This window comes from Cygnus atratus, chromosome 8 (assembly GCF_013377495.2).
Source record: "Cygnus atratus isolate AKBS03 ecotype Queensland, Australia chromosome 8, CAtr_DNAZoo_HiC_assembly, whole genome shotgun sequence".
Lineage (NCBI taxonomy): Eukaryota > Metazoa > Chordata > Aves > Anseriformes > Anatidae > Cygnus > Cygnus atratus.
The window spans coordinates 26433554-26456930 of record NC_066369.1 but is presented as its reverse complement, the minus strand read 5'-3'; the positions used below and the strand labels follow the sequence as shown (position 1 = coordinate 26456930).

The following is a 23377-nucleotide window of genomic DNA, read 5'->3' as shown; positions in this document are numbered from 1 at the left end:
ACACAATGTAGATGTGTTGATGTGAATCAGGTGTCTGCAGCAACATTTGAGTAATGCAGGTTCATTCTTCCATGCTGTTAGAAGAACAGAAATTTTTAACAGCTCTTATTGCTGTTAGTGGAACAGAAAATAACCTTATCAGACGAATAAAAAATAACCAAACTGAGCTTGCAAATCTGTGTCAGTTCAAAGCAGAATGTATTCCACACTGCAGAACTTACAAAACACTACACACATCTGTCCCTATGCCTCCCTCAGTGCATTTTCCAGTTAGTGACAGGTCTTTTCGAGAGGCCAAGATTAAGGTTGGTTGGATGTTGTTGTTGTTTTTCCCCAAGATTTAGGAGAACAATATAAACAAGTAGCACATCAAATTGAATTCCGTGGTTTAGAAATTCCATATTTAGAAACTTCTTTTCAGGGCAATGTAACAAAAATGAAAGCCATGCAGTTCTTTCTTATGCAATGTTAGCTTAGGATCTGTAAAATGCAACCTACATAGGAAAAGTGTAATTTTTCTCATATCTCAAGCTTTTATTTTCATTATATATCAACGCAATTTTCAGTATTATTTAGACCACTGAGATTTTCTTTCCACCATAATGAACATGGAGGAAGGGAAGAGGAGGAGTTTTTGTCAGTAGTTACCAAAGCACTGCTACGGTAACCAATGAGCAAAGCTAATATTAAACTATTGCACTGAAAACATCAAAGCCAGTCATACGCATTTGCCCTCATTGCCTCAGCTTCTTACATTCAAGGAAAACACTGACCCCACCTGAGCATTTAAACAGAAATCAAAGCCAGCAACAGCCTTTAAGACATTTTAAAAGTCAAATGATGATGCCAGTGCAACCCTCCTTGCACTATGGTTAATGTCTAACCATAAGGATCACCATAACGGTAAGTGCAAAACTGCTCCAACATCAGTCAGAAAATAATGTCATCCAGAAAACTACAAAGTCAGCTAAGTAACAATTTGAAGATCCAGCTTTTGATTTCAAGCTACCACTGATCAGCTCATGTGACTTTGAACAAGTAACCTAAACTCTCTGTGCTTCTGTTCTTTTAATGTTTACTAGGCTTGTAGTACTCTGTTTCACTCCTCATTTCCCAGAGATGCTTCAAGATTCATACTTGCGAAGTTGTTAAAGGAGTACACAGGTGTTACTTCAGTTATGCTAGCTCTTAAAATGCCTGCCTTAATAATCCTTGTTTCCATGATAGGCAGGCACTAGAAACGTAGCAAAGAGCACAGAAGTACTCTCATCAAAAGATAATACTCACAGGCTAGAAAGGAAGACAACAAGTGAAAAATGGAAAAGAAAAAATCTAAGCCTTTAAGTAACCTTCTACACGTCCACATAATAAATACCATTTTTGTCCTAATAGTAGGAACATGGTCTTCTCGCTACTGGAGGCTTACAGCAACAAGACACCACGATTCATTTCTTGAAAACACTCACTACCAGCGAAGACATTTTCACTGCAAAATGTGTGCCATAACCTATATACCATAAAGAGCGACCTCAACTTGATCTGTTCTCTGAACATCATCCAAAACAGCCTTATTCTCTTCAGAGCTGGCTTTCAATGTTGTGAAATACAGAAATGGAGGAGGAGAGGGTGAGAACCTTTTTTACAGTAAGAAACAGTGTTAGACCTGACAGCTAGACTCCAGCTCAACTAAAAACCTGCTCCTTTACACTGGAGATACAGCACAAGAAACAAGTCAGAGGAACTCTCCAATTTAAAAGTAGAGATTACTTTAATGTTATCCTTATAGTATCTGGATTTGAGGGAAATATCAACCAAGATCTTCAATTACAACACTAAATACAGGTTTGTGTTATTGTGGGCAACAGCTAGGATTAGGTTGTTAGTTCAAAAAACTCGTGCAATAAAATATCACTAAATGCTTAGTTCAAGTTTTTTAGGTTGACCTCAAATTTGCCATGTGGTGTTTTTAATAGGACATCATGTTACAATGTAAATACATCACGATGTGATGTAACCAGATTAAATTATACTTTAAAGATATATGCAGACAGCCAGCTTTTTTTAAAAAATAGTGTAATGGCAACCTAGAAATCGCAAGAAGTATCATCTAAAAAAAAAAAAGACTATTTGCAAAGTAATTCATAGCTAAAAGAGTTATTACCTTACAAACTCCCAGATTTGCCCTCTTTTCTATAATTTAAGATCAACTCCTTTTGCAAGACAAGTATCTAGATGATTAGCCATATCACCTATTGTACACAGATGCATGTATTGTAACATAAGCATTGGAGAAGATAGGCACAACGATCAAAGGCCGTATTTCAAAAAAAGCTCAACCTTTTACATTCTCCAATATACTTGCTTTCCTGAAGAATGCAAAGCCAGGGTCTGACCTCTAACTCTGACAGCGTGTACTCTTTGATCGCTTAGACACCTATTGTAAGGCCTTCCTAAGCTATCCAACCTGCCCACCAAGTCACAGCATTAAAAATCTGTCATAGCACTTTAACTAAAACAATTACATTTACTACATAATTAAACCAAAATAACATTAAAAAGCAGATATTTCTCCTTAGACGTACAAATACTAAACTCATTTAAACTACAACCAAATTGCAAGAGTTTGGAGGTTCTCTTACACCTTTCCCTCTGACTCATTTCAATACCTTGATGGAAGCATCGTTACTAGCTCTGTGAATACCAAGTACTGAAAAGTTAATTAGAATCTGCCCCAAAGAATATTTCACTTGATTTTTTTCTTCCATTCAGATTTCTAATCATCAACCTAATTTAATGCACCATAGTAAGACCCTTTTGTACTAAATACAGTATCATTTCACATCCACTTATAATGGACTTAATTTACATTATAATAATACTCCAGTCTAGCAAAGGCCCACTACTAAGGTTAATGATGCAAAGAATATTTGTCGGTGGAAGCAAAACTGAAAAGTATCACACAAAATTCTTTGTGTTCCACAGAGTTAAACTGTGCCACTGTCTGAAACCACTGCCCTCAGATTTCCATGCACTTGCACTGTCAAAAAGGGCATCCAGTCATTTACTTGGCCATAAACACAAACTGTAGTAGTGATGACCCCAAAGAAAAAGGCTACAAGCAGTGATATTTTTGTTTTGTTTATTTTAGGGAAGATAATGATCAGTGACAAGCAAGTTGATGGGGAGGGAATGCTATGCTGACTATACAGTTGGTCAAAACATGCTTTTAAGTAGCTTTGAACCACTACATTTTGACTTTGTGTAGTTTTTAGACACTTAGAAAAATTCTGATCTGACCATTCATCCAAATTTGAAACCTGACTGAAAGCCTGATGAAATTTAGAACCAACTCAAATCCATGTACACTGGGGCAAGTAGAATCTAAGTCATATTTGCCCTAGCATTTCCTAAATCTAGTCCTATATTAGCTGGTTGTTGCTTGTCATACAAATCAACAAGATTATACCATTTATTGTGAGCTTCTGACGTTGCTCTTTGGTTACAGAAGCTCGCAATGAATGTTAGTATTTTGATTTATTTTAGTCAAGGTTTGGCTTTTAAATTTAATATTGTGATTTTATACCATTAAAAATACAAGTATTCAGACTTAGGAAACCATGTCTAACAACAACAAGGCATACTATAAACAAGACTTAGAATTTTATCCCCACTCCCTTACAATCCCAACGTAGTTAATACTTCATAACAACTCTGTGAAATTATTATCTTATTAAAATATGTACTATCTAAGAATGAATCATCTAATATTTGTGAGTTTAACTTTGGTCCAGTAGGATAGAGGGATTTTTTCTATACTTTACTTTTAAGAATTCTAAATAATGAGAACCACATGTAAACAAATACAGGTTGGATGAGGCCTTGGACAAGCTGACCTAGCGGGTGGCATCCCTGCCCGTGGCAGGGGGTTGGAACTGGGTGATTTTTAAGGTGCCTTCCAACCCGAGCTGTTCTATGATTCTATGATATGTAACCATAGGAATTCTGAAGTTCAAATGCTAGTGCATAAGTATGCGACGAGCCAAAATCCAGACTGATGGATGCTCACAATCCAAACTGGAGAGAAGAGACTTTTTATATCGTTATTGTTATTTCACTTACTGATGTGCCAGGATATACAGAGAATCTTTTATTTTTAAGCTCACAGTCACTAAGCTGACAGCCACTCTAAATGAGATCTCCTTGTCTATGCAAGTAGGTATTTCTCAGAAAAGGCCAGCTGCAGATCCTCACATCTAACATTTAAAATTATTATTTTTATATAAAAGAACATTCCCCCCACACACACACTTTTCCTGAGTTTCTGTCCAAGAGTAAAAAAAAACAAACATTGCCAAACCCACAGAAGTCTTTACTGCCCTCTTACTGACAGAAAAGGAGGACAAGGACTTATGTTCCTAAGATAGCTGCAATGCTTCCTGACCAATGCGTTGTCAGCAACTCAAATATTTGCCAGTTTAAGAGGTAATACTTCAAGTCTCCATAGCCAAGCAACTCAAGATCAAAAGAGATAACACAAAACGCTCTAACACAGCACGCTACAATAGTCTGGTAGCTATTGTCTCCATGGTTTAGAATTTATTTTAAATATTTTTACTATCTAACATAAATAAAACCAAACTTATTCCTTTACAGGTCTTTGGAAACTTTAATTGTAACTAACTGGTACTACTATAAAAGTTTGGACCAGGTTTGGCATTATTCTAGTCCCAAACTTTCTCCTAGTATAAAGGCTGAAATTACATTTTTAAAGGATCATTTATAGTATATGAAATATTATTGCTCAACTCAGGTCATGCTCAATTGCTCAATCCCAGGCCATGGCATGGAGAGGAGCTGAGGAGCAAACACACAACTCAAACTCTGGAAAGGTGAATATGAAGACATGAGCAAATTGGGAAGAAAGTTCAATGGTGATTTTAGCCACATGCTGCCAAAAACGAGACACTTCCTAAATTGGTATATATGAACGATATGAAGAGAGGATATTGTGCCAGTGCAAGCAAAAGAAGACATAAATCACCAATCCTGTGAAAACCACAAGACGAGGTTTCAAAAACACAGTTCAAAGTCCTCCATGGATCTGGCAGAAAAGACAAATTATAGGCAAAAAATGCTAAGTAGCAGAATATTTTAATTTTGTATCCCAAAAAAGAAAATATAATGGCTACCACCCATTGCACAGTAAGGCCAGAACCCTAGATCAATTTTCACCCATTGCAGAGTCATCTCCTGTCTTTCACAGCAAAAAGCCAATGGGAACATGCCATCTGTCAGTCAGATTATCTTCAAGCTCCTGTTGGATCACAGATAATGCATAATCCAGAAAGTCTGTTTTACTTATCAATTTCTTCATACAACAGCATAAGGCTTATCTTCTTAATCTGTAAAACTTAAGCACTTACATTTTATCAAGCTTATATGCTCTACCCCCCCTTAACGTCTAAATATAAAGGTGCACGTACCAGAATGTTTGTGTCAGAAATACATCCAGAACTACTATCCTTGCCATCTGAGCATCTAGACATAAAACAAACTTTAACTGATTACTGGGGAGGGAGGGAGACAGAAGGAAGGGACACAAAAATCTTCCTTAATATTACTTGGTATTCTGAACAGGTTTAACCTTGGAGGCTGCCTCTCAAGACAGCTCAGATGTCCTGCATGCCTGCTTCTTCTTGGGAAAGGATGTGTACAAATAAATAGGCCTTGTGTTATATCTGCAAAGTGGCAAGACTCATATTTGCTTTGGTCTCTACAATGAGGAATTAGATTACTCATGATCTGCTCTGGACCTCCCACATTACCCTCAAGGATTTTTCACCACTGGAACTGACAGACTTTTCAATTTTCTTGAATCTAAGAACACACAACCAGCACACGATCACACTAACACTCTATAATAAAAAATGTGCCACAAAGTAATATTATAACTACCAACCTCATAGAAAAGGCCTACAAATCAGGGAGTATATAAAGAAGCAGGATAAGAATTCAGGACTTCCTATCGTGCTGCCTTGTCTGCATACTATTCTGTTTCAATATAAAACTCTAAATATACACGTTTCAGTAAACTCTTACTAAACAAACTACTGAAATAGTTTATAATAGCACTCAACAAAAATATATAAGACTCCTAATATGAAAGTCACAAGGGGCATGACCAGACTGAAAACAAACATTGCTCATTCATCCTGAGTTTCTGAGTCCAGAAAATGTCATCTTCTCATAGTGTAGCAACACAGAACTGCGTATCAACTGGACAAACTGATTTGTTAGATCTAATGCTCCTGAGGACTTTCTTCAACCCCAGGAAACAATGTCCACATATTTTTGCAGCTCCCTTTAATGACGTTTATATTATTTGCCCCTGGGAGGAGAAAGTCAAGGACCTCTATTGTAATGAACAGCTTGCTGAGAGAGTTCAGCAATAGCTGTATTTTTAACTGATGAGATCTGCCTACAGCACAGACTGAGGAAGAAAGACTTTGCCCACTTCCCACCCCCAAAGAAAACAAGACACATCTCTCCTCTAAAACAACGCAATTACTCTCAGTAAAGAACAAGATCCCAAAATACTAAAAATACTCCATCATCTTGTACACGAGATAAAGTACATGTATATGGGTGTGCATAGAACTATACATCCATAGGCATACATAAGAACACATGCATTTCACGTAAACACCGCTGAATCAGTACATTCTAAAGCAGAACTTGCCTCTTACCTTTTTCTCCTATACATATGTTAAGAAACGAATGACCCTGTGCCTACTCATGATGACTGCAGCACAACCAGCCAGTTCTGCTGAATCAGTGTGTTCTACTTGATCCTAAAAAGAAAATATAAACATGCATTTTATAACTGGTAATTCTGCCACAAACCAGGTTTTTTCAATGCATGACTGCTGCTAACACAGGCACATTTGGTAAACGCTGCAAGCCTTTAAATGATCTACATTATATTTGCAGCTTTTAATTCAGGGATCTATATACTGTGTCACTATTGCACTCCAATATTCTGATGAAAAAGGCTGCTAATAAAAAACACATTGCTACCTATTGACAATTATTCTTCATTTAATTGTAAACCCAGAGTGAGACAACAATTCCAACTGCCCTTGTATCCCCAGTGACCTTGACTGTAGCGCTTAATTTATAAAACTAGTCTCTGAAGTTAATTATACTACACTACAATAGGCCTTCCAAAAATAAAAAGCTGGTAGCTTTGATACTCTAGAAAAATTCATGGCCCTCTGAATTCTGTAAACTGCATTTATCAGCTTCCCACTGATTCTGTTATAACTAAACAACTGTTTTTGTCTTCAAATTATTCCTCCTACAATCCTAGACTCCCTTCACTTCCAAAACACTTATTCTCTTAAAAAACACAATGGCATCAACCTTTCATAGCAGGGATGACCAAGGCAGACAAGAGTCTTCAGAAGAAAGTACCTTGTTCTCCTAACTAGAGCATTTCTCTAGGTTTGGTGCTCATTTTCCTAATAGTTAATACAGCTCAAGAATCCAACACAACCATGAACAAAGAAAAAAAAAGGCTATTTATGACAAACAACCAAACAAGAACAAGGACTGACTGAGATTAAGTTTGTATTTTAAGGTTTGCTGGTGCTGGTATTCGACCTGTTAGGTAGTTGAAACATTTACTAGTGCTCTGATAAAGCAGCAGCATGTTAGAAAAAATAAATAAATCTTAAAACTCCAACAAAATAAACAGAGCTGAAAAAAATCAGTTTTCCATGCATGAAAGCAATATTCAGTGTTATACTACAACTTTCCCAGGGTTGTTTATTATTCTTTTCAGAAATAAGCTACAGTAATAATTCCAGGAAACTAATGAACTGAACAGCAGCATTCTTAGTAGCACTGTTTCCCAACTCAGAAAAAAATCACACAGCTTTACAAGCCAACAGAACCGTACCTGCATGCGAAGTAAATTTCTGATGCCATGCATATTTCAACCTCTATAAGCTAAGATGAATTTTTGATATTTGGGAAATAGTATCAATTATTGTATTACAAGGTTCTTCAGATGGATTTAATACGCATGCAAAAATGAAGGTCTGGGAACATGTAATTCCACTGAAAGGCTTCAGAATTATGAGTTTTTTTAAAGGGATGTGAAGTACATATGGCGGGGCTACTTATATCATCACCATACCATGTTCCCTCCTGGCCTGTAGATGGAGGAAAAAGATTCCGTTTCCATGCCCTTTAAAAAGATGGATCAATTAATGACAATTCTGTTTGTGATTTATGATGAGGCCTGTCAACTGGGTCAGGAACATCAAACATATTTCCCGCTAAGCAGTCAGTCATACATTAACCACAAACTTCCATCCTTACCAACCAGGAATGGATCAGACCCAGCAACCCGCAGCTGAAGCGTGCTGTGCTGTTAGCGGTGCCCTAAGCCAACAAGCCGACGAGGCAGGCGGTCCTCAGGGCAACAGTACAGCTTTGCTATTGCTTGCTTTTATTCTGATCCACCTTCCTTGTTCCATTCTTCCCATATAACTTTGTTACCCCTAACACAGATGAACGCATTCTATCAACTGTTACCAGTTTCTGAAGAAAGCTTTGAAGTATTACCTGGAGGTCCTAGAGCTTTCTGTTTACAGTTCAACATTTACTCTCAGCAGCCCTTTCTCCTCACAAAGATCAATGCATAAAATCAAAGCATGCTTACAGATATGAATGTTGCATATTTATACACAAAGCTTTTTTTTTTTTTAAAAAGTAAATTGTAACATTTGGGTTCCATGAAAAAATTAACCGTAAGCTGACAACAAAGTCAAGTTCTCTCTCCAATAAGAAGTTAACATAAGAGATATATATTAAAACGGAACCAAGTTCAAAAAGAATAACTACAAAGGAAAGCCAAGAATATTCACAACAGTGCAAAACCTAGTGATTATCAGGCTTTTCATACACACTGCTAGAAAAGGATTCCATCACACTTTATAAAAAGAAAATAAAACACAAATTTCCACCTAAAAACTGTGTTCCTATTGAACATAAGATTCTAAAAGAAGGAGGCCCAGTGTCTCTGCTGTTCCAGTTTGCTTACTTTGAGCATTTCTCAGTTTCTTATCTCTCGTGCTGATGGTTGGCTGAACTCTGTCTCCTGCCCTACAGTGATATCACTCAGGTGCTGCTTTGGTTATAACCCTACATGTATGATTTCCCTCAGGAGCTCCAGGAGGGTGTCTGCCAATTACTGCAAAAGCAAAACAGAAATTGAAGAGAAATTTGACAGGCAGAGACGTGCCTAGAATAAAAAGAGGATGAAGAATAGAAGAAAAGAGCTCTAAAAATATAAGATTAGAAATATCTTCCACAAAAAAGAATGTAAAAAATGTTTACAATACCAAATGGAAGGAATCTGCACCAACAGAAATTGGAATAGCTTACAATAAATGGAAAGAGACTGAAAAAGCAGCAATTTCAATACTAGGTAAAAAAATGCAAAGCTCCAAGCATGAAGAGATGCTAAAAAATGCTTCCATCTACTGGCAAGGATCCAACTCTTAACTACACTACAGCTCCTCTATAATGTGCTACCAGTGAGAAGATGTCTGAGTAGGCAGGAATACATCTGCAGCCATTTTAAGGCACTTTATTGTTGCAAGATTAGTCAAATAAGGCATTATCTTAAATGCAAACCCAGATTTCAATGCTGGAATCTGAACTTCCTACTTGTCTACACTCTGGAATGATGAGATGGGAGATTCAGGACACAACGTACAGCGGGCATATTCAGGTCCCAAACGCTGCGAGAATAAAAACCACAACAAGAAACAAATACCAAAGCAGGGGCTTACATTAACAGGAAAGTGGTAAAGTTAAACAAGAGTGAAAACAGGTAGCAGGGACACATCAATTACAGAGTATGAATTATTTTAATCATCTGATCAGTTAATCTGAAAACTAAGTCCTCACTCATGGAAAAGGTGCGGTTTCTTCCTCACTCAAGCGCTAAAATGTTTGGAATAATGGCAATGTACCTTGCGCCCAACAGTTTGGCACTTCGTACCAGTTCCTTCTCCCAAATGAAGCAGCAACTTTTAGTCAAGTTTCACATGAATATGTGTTTGTATTACTTGTTAAGAATTAATGTAAGTAGAATGACAAATTACTACCTAGGAAAGCTCCTCCCTCAAAGCAGCCCTCAGACCAGTCTCGGGACACGCTGTCACAACAGCGCCCGTATGGACAGTGCATGTCCATGCTAAATGAATGAAAGCAAGCTTCATTCTCCAGTGCAGTTATCTTTCTGAACTTCATCAACTCTCAAACATCTATTCATTCTGCACAGAGAGTACAGGGCTGTTCTCCTCTCGTGGGTGCCAAACACAAGAAGGACAGGCGTTATGAATTGTTTGTGAGCCAGCATTAGCACTATCTGGTTCATACGCAGGAAAATGCCTGCAATGGCAAGGGCTTCAGATTGGACCACAAATTAAACATTTCAACATGAATTGTTCTCTTAATAAATGAAACCAGCAGCCATGATATGTGACCAAAAAAAAAATAAAAAAAATCTAATTTATTAATGGAGACTCAGAAAATAGCAACAGAATTTTTCAAAAATACCTTGTCTAAGAAACACTTCAGGATTAAAAAATTCCATCAAAGCCTGTCTTACATCCATTTAATAAGAAATACTAAAAACAGCAGCAAGAGGTGAGATATAACAAATATAAACAAGACAGTCTCTGCTTACCCTTTTCTTGCACCAAAAAACCATGATGACCAAGTATCGCTTGTTTTATTTACCATAATTCCCTGACGTTCCTCCTATTCAATGCAAATTAACCCAAGAGTAGATTAGGGCATGGCAGGCTATTTTGGTGGAACACAACACTTTGTACCAGCTCTCTACCCACAAATGCTGACAAAAGATAAACTATTTCAGTGTTGCATTGGTTTGTCTTTTTTTTTTCCAATCAATTCCACAAATAGAGATGGATGACGCCTAAAGCAGAACACAGTTTCTCTAATTATTTCACTAATGTTTGCATTTTTCCCTTTACTTTTCCCTGCGCCATTTTAAAGCTATTATTTTCACTTTTGTCTCCAGCCAAGTTTCCGTAAGGAGACATTCACGCATGCCAGAGCAGCGGTAAGGCAGTCAAAAGAGCAGCAACTTCAAAGAAGCCTTGCAGAAAGTATCACAGTCAAAAGTAACAGGGAGACAAGAAAAATTGCAGCAACCTTCCCAACCTTTGTCCTTCAGTAAATAAGAGAAAGCGACCCAACGGAGAAGGACACCTGCTTTATAAGACCTTACAGTAGAATGTAAAGTCAATTTCCTATTTTTTTTTTTACTATTTCAAGAAGAAAGAAATTGATTTATTTTCTTCACACAAAAACCAGTCTTGCCAAAAAGCCCATACTTTCTCAGCACCCTACAGAGGCCGGGCCATCAGCACCTGGAGACAAGAACCACATGTCCTCCTTATACAACTACTTTCGACTGGCTCGAAAAGAATCCACAACTGGCTCCCTTAAAGAACAAATAGCTAGGTTTACACTGCAGCGCTGCCTTCATTGCAATTTTTTCCAGAGGAGTAGTTAGGTAAAAGAGAAAATCCTTTCCCGAACTTACATGCTCATACAGTTCAATTCAAAATTCAAAATGTAGTGTCTTATATACCTATGTTGTCAACACTGCTTTACACAACTCTAAGTTTAAAATATTGTAAACCACAAAGAATCCACTCACAGTGTATTAAACATTAATTAACATGAAGCCATGTTTCTTCATTTGTGCATGGATTCCACGTAATGTTTTCAATTCTACAATGTGCTTTTTAAAAACACTTGAAGACTGTCATGGACGTGTAGCTTTTATTCGAAGGTTTGAGATGTTTCTGTATTTGAGAAACAACACTTTGACTATTAGAAGTTAAAGCTTAAAAGATTTGAAGAGTAAAATTATTTAAAGTTACATGCTATGCATCTCAGAGCGGATTAATCCTGTGTTGTAATAGTTTATAAGTTTCTCCTTCTTTCTAATGTAGGGTAGAAGCAAGAACAAATCCCAGACACACAGATCTTTGTTTCAGATATTTCTTAGGTTTGGGCAATATGGGAAAAACTGACTAAGGTTGCCTAGAATCACTAATTAAACGCCAAGGAACTGTCCTTTTTATAAAACCCCAGGGGACCCATACTTGCAGGTGCCGTTAGCAAGATCTGTATCTGATAATAAAAGCCAGAATTGCCACACAACCAGAATGGGACAGATAAAAAGGACAGCGGGCAGAGGGAAACCGCTTTGCTACCATTTCCTAGCCCATCAATTCTGAGTTGTGCCCACTGGGGAGAGAAGCTGCTAGAAGCAACACAATTTATGCACTCAGCTGCTCTTTAGAGAAAGGGCAGTCTGTACAGAAAAGCAGCCTGAAAGTCTACTGGCACTTTTTACTGAACATCAGTCAATCTGCTACTAAAGCTACCTTTATCAACACGGCTGGATACATCCTCTTTCCAATGCTGCCGTAGTCATCTTTATTCATTTGATAGCTATGTAACGACAGCTTTCTATAATCTTTCCCATATACTCTTTTAATAGGAAATAGCATTGTTAGAGGCAGCAAGCAGTTATTATTTCCCAAATCCTGTGTTTTGCAGAGCTGGATCACCATGTGTCTCTGAAAATAGATTCAGGGATCTATGAATGTTTCTCTCACACTCCCTTCAACCTGAAATTATCTCAAAAGAAGTAACTTTTAATTCCTACTAGCAATTTATTTCTCCAATTGTACTGACCCATTTATATCATGCTGAGATTAACCTGCTATATATGCATATATACAGACACACACAGACAAACACTAACACATTATGAACTATTCCTGTCTTGTGAGATGTCGAAAAGTTCATTCCCACATGTTTACGACCAGGACCTACCTACCCTGCTGATGCTCACCGTGCATTACGTCTCAAGTCATCTGTAACGAGTAACTCACTCCACACACCTCGACAGAACCATGGCAACAGTGTGTACTGAAACTGGCTGCACTGCTATTTCTGAGCATGATTGTCATTTACGCTGAGGTCCATTAACATCCTTTTAACAGTGCTGAAGGGACTAGATGCTAACCAACAGAACTGGTGAGTGTCTTGCATTCATATTCACATTAAAGCTTTTTTTCCTTGCTCCAGTGGTGCAATATACCAACCAGGACATTTGCTCAAAATGTACATTAGACTCAGAAAAGTTTTAGTTATAAAACTAAGCGCCCATAATTCTGTAACACTGTAGTCAAAGGAAATAAAGGCTTAACAGATACAAAACAGAATTTCAGAAAGCATTCATTATTAATGAGTCAAAACATTCTTTCCAGAAATCTTTTGGAGCTCTAATGTCTCCAAATCCTCCAAAAACTCAGACGCAACATTATTCAGACAACCCAGAAAAAAGGTACCTTGGCCACTTCCTCTACCCACCGGTAAGGCTGTTCATTCTGCACATGCCACTCTTTTCTCTCTCCCCCTCTCAGACTATATTACTATATTCTTGTGTTCCATTCTCTTTGTTCATCTTGTTTTCCCCCCTCAAACACATTCCTTCCTCACTCACTTCTTCCTGCAACCATTTTCTTTCCCCCTTACCCATGCTTCCTTCCTTCTCTGACATAAGAAATGAGAAACCCCATGTTTCAACCTCACTGTTCAGATCCACTGGTATAAAGCAGTTGTTAATGCCCTTATTAACCACACAGGCTCATTCCTCACTTCTAGGAATGGTTGGAACAAACCCAGTATCAGTGGTGACATAAATGAAAGTCTTTAGAAAAAATATCTATCAAAAATGTAGAAAAAACATGGCCAAAATAACAGTCAAAACATATCATTGTACCTGTCATCCTGCCTTCTATCTATCCTCGTCATTATTTATTGATGTCATGGCACCTTCAGGAATCCAGTTAAAGCCCTCAGCCGTCTGCAGTGTGGAATATGACTTGGACGTATACAACACCAGGTGTCCAACACCCAGGATCAGCACAGCCACCTGCTTCCCTCAGGGATCCATGTTTGAAAGCCCAGGTTCAGAAAAGTTTCATTAAATACAGGAGTGCCACTTTTTGCATTTCCTCAAAGTAGATGGTACAACCGCATCTACGAGCCAGCTGTACAGAAATGAAGCTTAATGGTAAAAGAAAAGGAATACAACTACGAAGTGCATTACAGGAGAAGAATGAGGGAACAAAGACACTAAATATACACATATCTATTGCTCACCGATGTCAAGGAACAAGTTTTAATCCTCATCATAACAACACCCAGGTTCATTCTGCAGGAGTATACAAAAATAAAAATAAAAAATCTATGCACAAACATCCATGATAGGTTAAAACGTATTTTACAGGTGACATTAACTTAAACTAGGGTAAATACAATATAAAGGACATTATGCCAGTAGTCTAATATAATTTCTTGAAAGTGCAAAGTATGTAGGTAGACTGATGCTACAGTAATGACATTAAGTTACATTAATAAAAGAATTGAAGAAGAACAGCACAATACATGAAGTATATGGGGTTTTTTATTCAACCTTCATCATTTAGAGAAAAATACAGTAAGAAATCCTTACAATCAATGCAATTTGATGTTTCAGTTAAGTGGCTATTTCAACATATATGCTATTTAAAGCAATCTGATAATAGTATAACCTACCAAGTGTGCTTTATGCATACTTTTAAACTCACCAAATAAAAGATCAAAACCATACTCAGTATGAACTAACCAAGATCCCACTCACAAAGCAACCTCAGGACACGATGACCTGTAACATGCTCTGCAGGGCTATCCAACCGGCCAGCCCCCAGAGAGGAGCTATGCAGTGAAGCACTGACCTCAGGAGAGCTCCAGGTGAGTTAGCTGTGTCTTTTGTTACAAAACACAAGTCTCAGAAGCAGCCAGCAGCATGCATTTCCATTGTAGAGCAGAAAAACATGCAATTTCAAAAAGACTGCTAAACATATTCCCAAGAAATTAATAGGCAAAGAGGGAACTTGCCATTTAATGCAATCTCAGTTCATATTAAATGTTCATTTATCTGCATTACAGTGCAGATAAGGAATAAAAAATTACATTGACCTGACTGGTTCACTGGGTATAGTTAAAGTGGAATATTTTAAACACGTAATTTCTGTGTCCTCTCCACCCTGTTAAGAAACCTCAATATTCCCAGTCTCAGTAACACAAATTAGAAGAGGACTTATGTACTGGGCAAGTGCTCTGTACTACTGCTTATCAAGTGCTGTATTTTTTATTTCATTTCCTATGGAAAAGAAGATTACGGAACCACATTGTTCACTTACTATTTTTTATACTGGTCTTTTCCCCAAAAAAAATTCGTTCATGAAAATTAGTATCTGCACTGTAAAAACAAATGTAAATGGCTCTTCTCTGAGGGAAAGGCAAGCAGAACTCAGCTGCTCTATGTATTTTTGGCAGCAACCTGCTGGGCAATCAATACCCACACAGCTCTGGAAAAAACAGAATTAAGGTGTTATGTGAGAATGCCGGGGTTACTGCAGAGGAGAAGGAAGGGAAGAGATACTACGGGGCAAAAAGGATTTCAATCTACAGGATAACGAGCTTATTTCATTCCAACGATGGTAGAACAATATGCTTACAAATAAAGCACCTCAAAGAACTCGGGTACATCTAACATCAGATTCAGTTTATGCTACAGAACTCATTCAACCTATCTTCTAATTGAAAATTAAGCACAGTTCTCTCCACATAAGACCTTGAAAGAATTTCCCTGCTACTTACAAAATCTCACATAAATTCTGAAGAATTACGGGTAGAAAAGAACTGGCCATCAGAAATGAATGTGGTTTTAGAATCCCACTGCTTCAGCTAGAGTGATGGGAGTTCCTTTATCAGTCTGCAGGACTGGACCAACACACTGCAATGACTCCACCCAAGAACCATTAAGCACTTTTGAGCATCAACTTCGTCAAGCCCAGCTCTCTGTCCTCAGTCTTGCATGACATCAGGCAGGGTACTCCCTGGATCTGTGATGTCCTAAAAAGACAAGTAAACATCACCCCTTTTCAACAACTAGTGGAGCTGACACAAATGGAGATGTAAGATCCAAGTTCTTCAAGCCCACTTGCCTTTCTTGCTCCTACAACACAAGAAGAAAAAACAAATATGCTACCTCTTTAGCCACTGCACTTCCCAGTCTGGTGTGAAAACAAATTTGATTTTGTTTAAATTGTTATGCAAAGCTCCCAACCGTAGCACTTGAAGAGGGAACACATTTTTTCTTCTGCCTTGTAGCAGGGGCAGGGATTACCCAAGTCACCCCCAGACGGATCAGCAGAGCGCACCTCTTGGAGGTGCCGGATGCGCGGCACGCCCAGGATCAGAATGAGGTGTGGGCACCGCACAGACCGGAGGAATCCAGATCACCGGAACCCGAGCCCCACAGCTTACTGCTGATGGCACCACTCCTAAACCTTCCTCTTCAAATCCAACTATCCAAAAAGTAAAAGCTTGAGAACAACAACAACAACAACATGAAGCTGTTGAAGAAGAAAAGGAAAGAAATGAGAGAACAGTGTCGTTGACCTGGTTAAAAGAAACATAAGAAATAACAGTACAGAAGATAATAACTAAGAAACAAAAAAATCCCAGATCTGGAACTATCTGCAATTTTTGTTCTATAACATCTCCCCGACTTTCACTAATCTGACTGGCCAACACATTAAGCAATACATCTTATGCATATTCACCTGATTTGCCAATTCGTCTTGAATTTATCATCACTTTCTATTTATTGTAAATTCATAGTTACAAATGGCTTGGCCTTCATTTTAGCGATCCTAAATCAACCATCTAGATCACTTGTTGAGTGCAAACAGGCAAAGTCAACATGTATACTGAGTTCAAAGCAGAGTTTTGACACTACAAAACTGAATCTGGAAATGGAAAAGCTCCTCTAATAGTCAGTGTCATTCACAGATAGAGAAGCTATTATGGGATTTAGAAAGCTCTTTGATCTGCTCCTTGCACTGAACATCACCAACTCCTTTTAAGTTCACTGTACTATTTTCTAGAGAAACGTATCAGCGTATGTTCCTCCACTGATAATCTCCTGTGAATTTTCTAACATATTTCACCCTACCACCTCCCCAAATAAAATTTTAAACTTGAGTGTGAAATATGAATGTGAGTGTGAAATACGAATGAGTGTGAAATATAAACTTGAGAGTGAAATATAAATGGTGTACTCGGAACTCATGTATAAAGATTGAGGTCTATTATTTATAAAAGAGTTTCAGTATATCATAGAAGTAAACAAAAACTTTCACATCACAGTAATTTTTAAAATTGCAAGTATCCTGAAGTAAGTATTACTAGGGTGACTACGGCACTTCAGTAATTGAAAGAACACACATGAATCTCTGACATAAATGTGGCCTAACTTCAAATCATCACCTGGTAGGAAATGATCCCAGATTCTTTGTATGCTGGGAAGGTGGAAGGACAGGTTCCTCCCAGCTACCACTTCACTAACAAAAAAATGACGCCGCACTTACGATAAATACTAAATAATTTGCCTTTTTAGGCAGGCCCCCAAATGCTCTCTGGCAAAACTGAAGTACAAGAAAACATTAACTGAGACTCATAATGAAACATTACCAGTAAAAATAGTCATAATTTGGTAGACTGCATTTATTTTCTAACTCTTAACAGGGCGAGGGATTTTCTCAACACACGCAAAGGCTCAAAACACTGCCAGCAACTCTTATCGTGCCTAATTCCTCTGTCACTAATCATCAATTGCTGGGAAGCAGTCCTAAAATAGTTACCAAAGTGAAATCTAGAACACAGAAGTATTTTCATATGCAGATAATAGAAGAAAAAAACAGCTATAGCTTTGTCTACATTAGGCTTTAGTTCTTTTTTCTAGCTACTGCGACCAGCAGTTCAGCTCCAACCCCGCTAACTAACAGGAAGGCACTAGTGAAGACACATTACTGCTTTGTTTTATATACAAAGCCATACCCTAAAACAAGGTTCAGCACCACTATCAAAAATATCAGTTGATGCCTCAAGCCTTCATTAGAAAGCTTTCCATCTCTGTTACTATGCTGGAACTGAACCAGTAGCAGAAACCTAACAAAACAATTATACGAAAAATTAACTGGTGATGTTATTTCCACTTGTCAAGTCCTACTCCACTTCATTAGGCAATCAATCTCATCAAAAATATTCATCAAGCTTCCTATGGACATTAAAAGGCATGGGGGGGGTAGTATAGAAAATAGAAATAAAAATATAAAGTGGTAACATGTAATACAATTCTTGACAGAAAAACAAAGCTGATGTTAGCATTGCATACCAGAATGCTTCTGGAACCTCAACATACTCCCTTAAATAACTGATACCATCATGACCCCCCCAGACTCATATGGCAGATTCATAACTTCATTTCCCATCAAAGTATCAGGGATATAAGGAATATTAACATATAGTAAACAAGATATTTATATATTCTATATACAACATAGAAGCAGCATATAGAGAGTACACCCATTAGCATTATCTGAAAATGATTCTATATGCAGGTTAGTAATTACTGCTCAAGAACAGAGAAAAGTACAAAATAAATTAAAAAAAAAAAGTGGAAGTAGAAACCCAGCCTGAAGTCCATGTTCTCATTTGCCCAATGTACAGTGGACACTGGGGATAGAATATGTGAAAAAAAATAATATATGGACACCAAAACTTCAAAAATAAGATAGTCAGACTGACATATTTATTATCAAATTTTGCACAGAATTTTACACAGAAGCAAAACAATGTTAAAGGTTCTTTAAGCTCTCCTCATGGATCTTTATAACAGAATTAAACTAAGGCAAAACAACCATTGCCCTAGTTTATACTTACACTGAAAGAATCACAGAAGCTATTCAGAGAGCACTCTAGCTCCACACTTTCTAAAATGCAGAAAATCTACAGATTGTGACTCCACACTTGTTTCACATGGTTTATCACTTTTTTTTTTTTTTTTTTTTTTACTCTAACAGAACTATGCCTGTGTAAAATTCATTTGACTGGACTTCTTTAAGTTAAACGCCATTTGAGCAGATCTAGAGAAAGAATTCTGAAGGAACGATCTGCCCAGTGTTGTCACCCATAAGCTCCTGGCCACATACTATTTGCCTTCAACCTGTGTTTATAGATTAATAATTACTCTAGTAAAGATCTTTAAAATACTTTAAATGACCGTTTACAGATTTTCTCTACCATTCATCTTCAGTCTATTTCATGCTGACAGACTAGTAGGACAGCTGTTATTTCTGAAAAATAAGTATCAATATTACACATTTCTACTTATCTTTTCTAGCAACACAACAGCAAAACATCACTGGAAATATTCGGTGAAAGAGTACATATAAACTTCACCCTAAAAGTATTCTTCCTATTCCACCTATCTGCTATGGCAGTCTAAAGAGCAACATTCCTCCTAAATACCCAAACCTAGCATGTGTGTGATGCAAAAGAGAGAAAACATCATAAAGCGCATTCAGGAAACAAAGACAAAAGCCCTGAGTGCACATTCCATTAATCCTAGGTCACAGGATCTTCAGTGTTTCAAAATTTTCTCTAGAAACTAACATTTAAAGGAATGACAGAGTTTAATACCCTAGGACACTCACACTCATTCCTCAGCTCCTCACCAGCTGCGAACTACACTCTTTAAGATGTAACAGGGTGCATTACAATCTATAAATGTGAAATGTTTACGAGGAATCTCAACAGCCAAATTAAAAAAAAAAAAAGTTAGACTTTGGTTTGTTAACCAGACAACTAAATAATAAGAAGGAAAGTACTTTATTTGTCTGTAAAAATAGAATAATTCTATCTATCAAATAATTATATATATAGTGATACTGATTGTTTACCTTTATCTCAGAATAATTTTTAACACTTATTCTTTGGATAACAATATAGCATGTTTTGCTCCAGTTGCTAGCCAAATACATTTGTATGAATGTGTATCCTGAATTCTAATTTGAGTAGACACTTCAGTAGAAACTACTCCGTAAATGAAGGATTCTTTGTATATCTTTTCAAACTTCCCATCCATTGACATTAATTGACATAATTTTCCCAATGCTGCAAGACGTAACCAACACTTAGAGCCAACACAGAAGTTTTATTTTTAACTTTACTTCTAGAGGAGTTTCTACGACCTAGACCTCATACTTTAACTTAGTTTCATCCGTTTATCCTTGATTATACATTTCTTACCAATACAAAAAACATTGTAACTGTTCAGTGTCATTGTACTGAAACATTTCTCAAAGCATAACAAAAACAACAGGAGGGAAAACTGAGCATGTCAGTTCATATTTCTGATCATTCCAAAGTTCAAATCTCATAAGGAATGACAAACAGAGCACTAAAACAGGCTGTCTTAATTTCTTTAGACAATTTAATCTCGAACACATTAAAAAAAACACAGTAATTTTCACATAAAAATTTCAAAGTAGTCTATAAATATACAGGTATCTTCCAACAGTGTTCTGGATCAGATCCCTGATTCATCAGCACACATCCTAACTGCAATGCAATTTTTATCCCTCATCTTATTTTCTGTCAAGAAACTGACACGTATTTGAAAGATTCTCACCTTAATGCATCAAAAAGATTATTCTGATCAACAAAATATGAATACACAATTTATTCCAACATACATTTCTTTCTGGCCAACTTTTATTCAACAGCAAAGCTTTTGCAAAATAATTTCAAGTAATTTTTTCACAAAGAACCTGTAAACCAGAAAACTAGCAACCTCTTTTATGCTAAAGTTTGCACAGGACAGGCCACAACGGACATTAAAAGCTTATCCTTCCTTGGCCACAAGTTTTAATACTGCTTTTTTGTTTAGTTTCTACCTTTGTTCCCTGAGACAGTCACAGCCAGACGTTATGCCAACCTAAAAAAAGCCATTCTATTTCATGTCAGCCTTAGCCCCAGGCCTCAGATCCCAAAACATGTGTTTGAAAGTATTTAATCCCCAGCCTAATAATTGACTCAAAGCTACTCCAAATATCAGGATTCAGTACTGCCGCTTTGGGGTGTTTTTTCTTCCCTTTTCACACACCAAAGAAGGCACCGTAAAGCAACGGGCCATTACAGAATCCACCGTAACGTGTCTGAAGATGTAACTTGTTAGATTTAGATCAGAGCTTGAATTAGAGGGAGACTTGCCTGCTTTTAGGCCCTTTTTCAGCTTCCATTTCAAATTTTCCAAACCTCTGAAGAGACTTTTATTTTTGTCTCTCTGGTTCTTGTAGTTCTGTATGGCATGCCATAACTTAAAAACCAAAACAAACAAACAAATAAAAAAACAACAACACACCATTGGCTTCATACGGTAACAAAGGATTTTGATGTTGTTTCAACCACTGGAGGTATATCTAAAATCTGGGTTCATTCCATGCAATCGAAAATGATTTGTTAATAAAAGCTAATTATGTTTTAAAACATCACCTAGGCAATAAAATTCTACCCAAAGAAAATAAAAACTTTTATTTGAGTGTCTTTCTTATTTTACTTGTTTATGTAGGGCCCCTTCCAGTTTTGGATTTGGCCTGAAACAAAATATTGAGGGCAGTGTCATTCTGCAATTCTAACCTAATACAACCATGCTAGACTGCCAGATCTTGAGATTCCTTATTCAGTCAACTTCTAACATCTGAATTGAATGAAAGTATGTGTAAAAAATAAATAAATAAATAAAAAGCTTTGTCATAAAATAATCAGGAATATCTATCAATAAGATAGTGAACGCTAAAGCAGAAAGTCTCCCAATTCCCACCTGCTACTTGTTTCTCAGCCTGGTTAAGAGACGAAAACAGCCCTTCTGCCACCCTCCATCATGTGCACCTACCTAACCGTAACGTTTATGAGCAAGTAACTAATCCACCTCTGCAAAAAGCCTGACACGCCAAAAGTGCCGGTTATTCCCCGGGTGAGATCTGACCACAGTGGCACTCATTAGAGATGTTACAAAACGCATGCCGCCGCTCGCCCCATCCCCCTCCGGCACTACCACCATTGCGGGAGTGACTTGTTACACATCGCGATGAGCGAGTAACATTCAGTGCCCGGGGCCGGAGCAGAGATCAGGCCATAAAAAGGGCACCAGATGCAAGCAGGGCTCCTCCCCTCCGCGGGCTGCGAGCCCAGGCTGCCCGCTGGCTCCCTCCGGGGCGAGCCGAGTCGAGCCTTGCCCCGGCGGCACACGGGGGGTCCCGGGGAGGCTCCGGCTGCAAGCCGCGATGAGCAGGGCGAGGGCTCTTCGCCCTTCTGCAGGAGCCTCGGAGCTAAGGGGTCGCCCAGCGCAGGCACCCAGCGAGCAGCACCCAAGGACGGCGGGGAACAGCGGGGAGGGGGCTCGCAGGACCGGCCGGGGAGGGCTGAGGGGCGATCGCCCCTCTCCCGTCGGCGGCGTGCGGGGGCCAAGGGCGGCGGAGGAGAGGAGGCACCCGCAGCCCCCCAGCCCCAGGCCGGGGCGGCGGCAGCTCGGGCCGAGGCGGCGGAGCCCTCCCCGCCCGCGGGGCCTCGCTCCGGGCGGCAGGGGCCTGGGGAGAGGGGTCCCCCGGCCTCCCGGGCCTGGGGGCGGACGGCTCGGCTCGGCTGGACTCACTCACCTCGGCAGGCGGCAGGCGCCGCCGGGTCTGCATGGCGAGGAGGATCCCCCGGGGCCGCGCTCCGCCGCCGCCGCCGCCGCTCAGCTCCCGGGCGGGCCCCGCAGAGCCCCCTGTGAGCGCTGGAGAGAGGCCGGCGCCCGCCCTCCCCGCCCGCCAGCCGGCCTCGCTCGCTGGCTCCGCGGCCAAGGCCGCCGCAGCTCCCGGCAGCCAGCGCCCCCTGGCCGGCCCCAGAGGCAGCGCACGGCACTGCGGCACCGCCGGGGAGGCAGCGCCGAGCCTGCCGCACCCCCGCCCCGCCGCCTGCCGCGGGAGGGGGTGACCCGGCACCGCCGGAGCCCGCCCGCCCCTCAGCCGCGGCCAAGCTCCGGGGGGGCACCCGGGGGCACACCGCAAGGCAGCCCCGGCGACGGGAGAGGGCGAGGCGGGGGGGACCGCGGTCCCCCGGGCGCTTCGCGGCGAGGCGCCCCGCAGCCAGCCGCACCTAGGGGCTGGTTGGGAGCCGTCCGTGTTTTATCTGTTTTTTATTTTCGTATTTCGAAAAATAATTTCTGCCCCCCACAGCCAGGGCCGTCGTGTCCTGCGCGGGCACGGCCATCCGCAGCCGGCTGGAGAAAGGCGCAGCCACGGAGCCACCTGCT

At 39.4% G+C, this 23377-nt stretch overlaps 1 protein-coding gene across 3 annotated transcripts in view; it reads right to left on the bottom strand.

Annotated features, from left to right (window-relative positions):
• ZFYVE9 (zinc finger FYVE-type containing 9) overlaps positions 1-22884 on the bottom strand; it is a 59789-nt gene extending 36905 nt beyond the window's left edge. The window contains exons 1-2 of one of the 3 annotated variants that reach the window (XM_035538133.1): positions 22740-22884; positions 6747-6851 (exon numbers count right to left, since the gene is read on the bottom strand). The gene's annotated coding sequence lies outside the window, so the exon portion shown is untranslated. Of the gene's footprint in view, positions 1-6746; positions 6852-21904; positions 22002-22739 lie in introns of those variants that run through there. The other 2 variants (XM_035538134.2, XM_035538135.2) reach the window with 2 other exon arrangements.
• Between the last annotated feature and the right edge of the window lie 493 nt (positions 22885-23377).